Source organism: Mustela lutreola, chromosome 6, assembly GCF_030435805.1.
Source record: "Mustela lutreola isolate mMusLut2 chromosome 6, mMusLut2.pri, whole genome shotgun sequence".
Classification (NCBI taxonomy): Eukaryota; Metazoa; Chordata; class Mammalia; order Carnivora; family Mustelidae; genus Mustela; species Mustela lutreola.
The window spans coordinates 101632237-101638531 of NC_081295.1; the positions used below are offsets into that span (position 1 = coordinate 101632237).

General features: G+C 35.9%; 1 pseudogene; it reads right to left on the reverse strand.

Annotated features, from left to right (window-relative positions):
• Positions 1-322: 322 nt before the first annotated feature.
• Positions 323-515, reverse strand: LOC131833214 (H/ACA ribonucleoprotein complex subunit 3-like; annotated as a pseudogene).
• Between the last annotated feature and the right edge of the window lie 5780 nt (positions 516-6295).

The following is a 6295-nucleotide window of genomic DNA, read 5'->3' on the forward strand; positions in this document are numbered from 1 at the left end:
GTTTGGTAACTATCCAGCTGAACTCCTGGGACCCAATGATATTTAAGTTTCCTACTCCTCTGCCATCTTGCTCTGGTTCTACCTTTCAGATCCTTTTAATAACCTCAAAGTGGTTTAAAATATGGAAAGAAGATTAAAACTGGCTCCTTAAGGGGGATGTGACCATGATTGCCTCACACAAGTGTGATCAAAGGTAACAATTAAACAGGATTCCAAAGAGCAAGGGTGGTAACAAGGCTTCAAGGCACAGACTGAAGAGCTTGGTTTGGAAAAGTCTCTGAGGGGAGCAGGCTGCTGAAGAGACATGAAATTTAAGGGATCCTCAAAGGACAAGTCTTGGTTACTGGGTCATGAGCACCTTGAAGTGTATCTTGACAGTGATTCAGTGCCAAGAGTATTTGTCATCTGGGGGGATCCCAGCAGGATGAGCAGAGGAGGTCTCTTGTCCCATAGGGTCAGGCTTCTTTGGCTACAGACCCGGTCTGCCTGCTGTTGAGATAATACTGCAGAAACATGATCATGCTGAAACCAGATGTTGTAATTTCATCTGCAACTCCTTCTGACTTAAATTTTCCCTCCCACTAAGTTTTTTTTTCCCCCCATAATGTTATTCAATATATAATCACCAAAAACTATTTGTAGTTATGTTTCTTTAAGTACTTAACAAATTATGTTTTCTATTCCTGGATATTATTTGTCTTTTTATCTTCCTGTGTAAGAATAATAATGAAATAGGAAAAGTTGGACTTTAATTCAATATGCTGAATATTAAATTACCTAGCACCCATCAAAGACCATCTTTCACATTATGGAGTACAGATATTGAAGATTATAACATACATTTGTAGAAAGTATGTAAACATATAAGAACAATTATAGAAGGCTAGAGACTGTAACACAATGCATACGTTTATATATTTTATCTACTCTTATGGTTCTTCAATATAGTGCTATAAATGAATATCTACTAAATATCTCCAAACGTTTATGTTTGTCACTTTTTAGATAATCTATATAGCCTATTATCAAGAACTTAGTGGTACTCAGTTGTTCTTTATTTATTATGCTTATTTCATCAGTTATAGTAGGCTTGAGGCTTGAAATAAAGTGTCACTCTGTTGAGGTCACAGTAAAAAAGATGGTTCAGTGGGACTGAATAATATTCAACTTTATCATTTAGCCAAATGCTGCTATATAAAAAGTATTTATTTATTCATTAATTAATTTATTTATCAAATATTTATTTATTTATTTATTTTCTGTGGATGGCACCATCCCAGGAGGCCTAGCTTGTGCCACAGAAAATAAGATTGAAAATCACCTTGGTAAATGGAAAAGTATTTAAAACCACAGAATGACATTCAGCTTTTAAAAATCTGAAAAATAGACTGTACAAACATAAGCTAAGGAATAACTTGGATGCCTGGAGAGTCTATGAATCTGGACATTTATTTGTGGTTGCAAAGCTAAAGAATAATCAGATCCTAATGCTAGAAGGACCAGTAAAATCAGAGTACAGAGGCTTACATACAGAGTGGAACGTAGAGAAGAGTATATAAAGTGAGGACTCTCCTTTTATACGAGGATCTAATTTGAATAAAGGATATAATTTCATCACTTGGAGCAACACTGTTTTAGTCAAAGTAATGTTTCGGTTTGAATTTATAGTCAGGAACATGATTTTAATAGATCACTTTTTTTTTTTTTAAGATGCCACACTATGCTATGTGACAAAATTAGAGCAACATCAGGGGTATGAGATGTTTAAAGTTTGTGAACCTTATGAGAACGTTGGTATTTAATATGAAATGTGGAAAACTCATAGAGTGTGCATTGGACAGTGGGGAAAATTAACATATGAAGAATTATTCTATTGTATAAAACAGTGTTTTCCATGGCTCAGTAGCAAAAACAAATAAATTTAGGGATCATCATTATTTTTTAAAATAAATTAGAAAAGAAAGAATAAAATAGAAAGTACCAGAGTGCCTCAGAAGTAATAATAACAAGTATTTGATGTCACTTTATTTGTTCACAACTATGTAGCCTTGGTCATTACGGAAAATGTTTTTTTTAAATACATTGAGAGAATTTCAAGCACATCCAAAAGTGGACAGATACTTTAATGAATTCCCATTATCCGTCACCTGTCTTAAACACCCAACAACACTTGGTAAAGCTTCTATATCCACGCTCTTACTGTCTCACCATTTCATATTATGTTTGAAGCCATCTTTGATGTCACATCAGTGTTTTTACTATATACCACAGAAAATTTAAGGATAGTTTTCTAATTTAAGTACAATACAGCTATCAATTATTCCTTAATATCATCAAAGACCTGAAAATGTGTTTGTGTCATTCATGGTCCTAATCTCTGCTTCACATAGAAGAAGTGTGCCTGACATTATGGGTGGGGGTTTGAGTAGATGTTATATGTTAGAAATTTGTGACATAATTTCTGAATTAGTCTTTGATGGGAATGTAAAGTAGCATTCTTTGGACTGCTTTTGATGTAGAATCAAGGTTTTCCTTGTTTTGCAAGAAACAAAGAAGAAAAAAGTGGTATCTTTCTGGATTTTTCACCTTTCTTATATGAGTATCTCTTGAACAATATACTACTCACTGATTTATCAACCTTATTCTCACATCACAGAGATCCTTATTTACAGATGTAATTACTATGCATGTTGCCTTTGGTTCATTTATTATTCAGTCACTAAAATTAAATGTCCATTGTTTGCTTGATACCTCTGTGGTTGACTTATATTCCCTTCCCTCCAGGAGCACAGTCTAGTGAGCCAAGAGTCACAAATAAACAGTATTGCATGTGAGATGCCATAGTGGAAATACTGAATGTCAGTAAAATAGAGGGTATACTCTAGACAGTGGGAAGCATATACAAAGAAAGAAATGTATAAAAGGCATGCCATTTTTCTAAAACAATGAAGAGGTTTGATCCTAGTGTTTATGGGGGGGTGCAAAGAAGAAACAATAAATGTCAGAGAATAAAGTGTAGAGCTGAATTATATATTATATGTGTCAAGCTAAAATTTTGACTGCATTTTGGAAGCAGTGAGAAATCTTTGCAGTCTCTTAAGTATGGAACGACTGTTATTATTACTGTTGTTGTGATAATGGGGGTGATGATGATGATTTTGTAAAAAGAAGTCCAAGGAAGTGAGAGTTGGTTGGGAGGAAATGTGGGGACATGGGGTTTGACAAGGAGGCTATTGCAGTGAATCCAAGAAACTGTTGGTGAATGACAAACTAATGAATGAGTATGAAAAAAAATGCTAAATAATTTGGAATTAGAATAAATACTTGATAACCAAATATATGATTTTTATTGGAATAAAGGCTGATTGATGGATTTTTTTTTAGGTTTTTAGCTGCATAGTTTTTGTTTAGTTTAGTTTAGTTTTAGACTGCATAGTTTCCTTACCAGAGATAAGGCATACAGAAGAAGGAGCAGGCTTAGTGTGTTTTGAGGTGGGGGCAGTGAGGATAAGCCATGTGCAACTGTATTATGTTTCAGATGCCCACGAGATGCTCAGTTGTAGGTAGACATTAATGGTGTGTATCTGGAGCTCAAGAGGGAAGAATGAGATAGATGTGAAAGCAATCTGCATTGAACTGGATAATTATGCTAGGCAAGATTGTCCAGGCAGAGGTAAAAAGAGAAAAGAAAAAGAAAAGTGAGAGAAGAGAAGAGAAAATGACAGTTTTTTATTTCCACAAAATAGTGACCACAAAATAAATGTGTCTCCCCTGCTAAAAATATGTTTATTTTGCTATTTTTTGTATATTTTAAAAAGTCAATGAGACTTTTCCTGATATCTTTCCTTGGAAAACTCTGATTTAAATTCAAGACGCTGGCTATGTTTCTTTCTTTCTTCTTTTTCTCCTTCTCCGCTTCCTCCTTTCCCTTCTTCTCCTTCTCCTCCTCCCCCTCCCCCTCCCCCTCCTCCTCCTCCTTCTTCTTTTTCTTCTTCTTTTTTAAAGATTTTATTTTTTTAAGTAATCACCTCATCCAGTGTGGGATTCTATCTCACAATCCTGAAATGAAGAGTTGCATGCTTCACCAATTTGGCCAATGAGGTACCTCACTGAGGGATGCTGGCCAATTTTCTTAAACACTTTTTCCACATTCATTATGAGGATAAAAATGTATATAATACATACCAAAACTTCTCAAGATGGTAGCAACCACAGAACTGTCTTAGGCTAAAAGTAACAAAGAAAAAAGCTTTTGATGACTCTCTGTTTTATCTATTGAGCTCTTCCTTATCCAGATGGCCTTTCATGATGGAAACCTAGGTTCAAAGGTGAAGCATTTTCACCAAGTATCTCTTTGTCCTGACATTATTTGCCAGGTAAAGTTACCATATTTCAAAATATGATCAGACAGGGACCAAGTAACCACAGCACAATTGTAAAGAAAAACCTAGGGACGCCTGGGTGGCTCAGTTGGTTGGACGACTGCCTTCGGCTCAGGTCATGATCCTGGAGTCCCGGGATCGAGTCCTGCATCTGACTCCCAGCTCCATGGGGAGTCTGCTTCTCTCTCTGACCTTCTCCTCATTCATGCTCTCTCTCACTGTCTCTCTCTCAAGTAAATAAATAAAATCTTAAAAAAGAAAAGAAAAATCTAAAGCCTAGAGTTAGAACTACAACAATTTCTAATGAGGCATGAGGATAGTTTGACTACTTCAGTTGGGAGGATGAGAGCAAGGAAAACTTAGAATGTTGGAAATAGAACAAGAGATTAGAAAAGATAGTCTGAAGCTGAATCCAACATTTGGAAGTACTAACAAGGAGTAAGATGAGGCCCCAAAGGTAGGTAAGTGGAGCATATAAACTGCTAGTTTAGTAGTTGGCATTAGGAGTTATGGCTGGCCACAGGAACCTGCTCCTGACAGGGTTTCTAGCATATATTCTAGTTAATTTGGGAACTTGTCAGAGAACTAAATTCCTCTGAGACTGGAAATCTTTGGTAATCCAGGCAGAAATCTGGACTGAGAGAACAAAACATGGATAGAGAGACTAAATCTGAGAAATTACTTTCATGGAGTGGAATGTTAGTGTTTCAATTCTGTACCTTATTCTTTCTGCCTTCTCTAATAAGGAAGCACCTGATACCCCAGCAGTCAGTCTTCACCACACTCAGGATTTGGATGAAAAGTAGTGCTAAGGCTTAGATCTAGGAATATGCTGATTCTTCCTGCAATATTTCTACTCCTTTCCACCTATCTTTCCTGCCAACCCCCTTGTTTTATCTTCATATAAACATACACACTGTTTTTGCATGCTAGTGAAAAGTGGCCTATTCAATGACTTCCTTTCTGATTAATCTTATGAATCAATCCATCCTCTCAGAGGAGCTAGTAAAGGTGGTGGACAGAAGCACATGCTTCTCTGGATATTCTATCCTCTGTGGGAAGGGGTGGAAATATGAGAAGAACATCAGTATTTCACTCTTTTTCTAGAAATAAGGACTTGATCTGATAACTAGACAGAGTAGAAGTAGCCCATCTATGCAAGTCAGATTGGTAATGAGGTTCAGATCCTGAACCTCAAATTGTTATTCTAGAGTTTACTTGAATATCCCTGACTATAATCAAGATCCATCTTCTACACCAAATGAGGTTGATCTTGAGCCTGTTATACAAAATGGAGAAGAGATGGCACTGTGTCAATTGTTCTTTAATTCAGTCAAAGGAGTAAAATAGCCAGACAGGACCTGAAAAGATCTGGAAAGTCATCCATGGCAAACATGAGACTTAAGTTAATAATTTCAAGAGTTTGGTCCTAGACTTCTTGGAACGTGTATAGAGTTTTCTCCTTTCTGTGAGGAATTAAATTAGACCAGAGGTCCTCAAATTTTAGTGTGCATCTTTGAAAGCTCATGAAGATACAGGTTTCTGGATTTTACTCCAACAGATTCTGAGTCACTAGTTCTGGGTTGGGGACTACAAATTTGCATTTTTAACTTCTCAGGTGATATGCATGCTGCTAGTTTAGAGGTCATATTTGAGAGTCACTGAATGCTTCATTTTTTAGTGCTTCTAAGAAAATTCCTAAGCCCTAATAATTTCAGGAAAGATGATACGACCAAAATTCAGTGTTGAAATCACAATGTTTAACTGTAATACTTATAATATATTCTACCAAAATAAAATATTAAAACTTATTTCTTTAGGAACAATTTATCTCCTTCATTATCTCCTACTGAACACCCCCCACACATGTACATGTACTTCCTAAGATCGTTATTTAATAAACAACATTATAT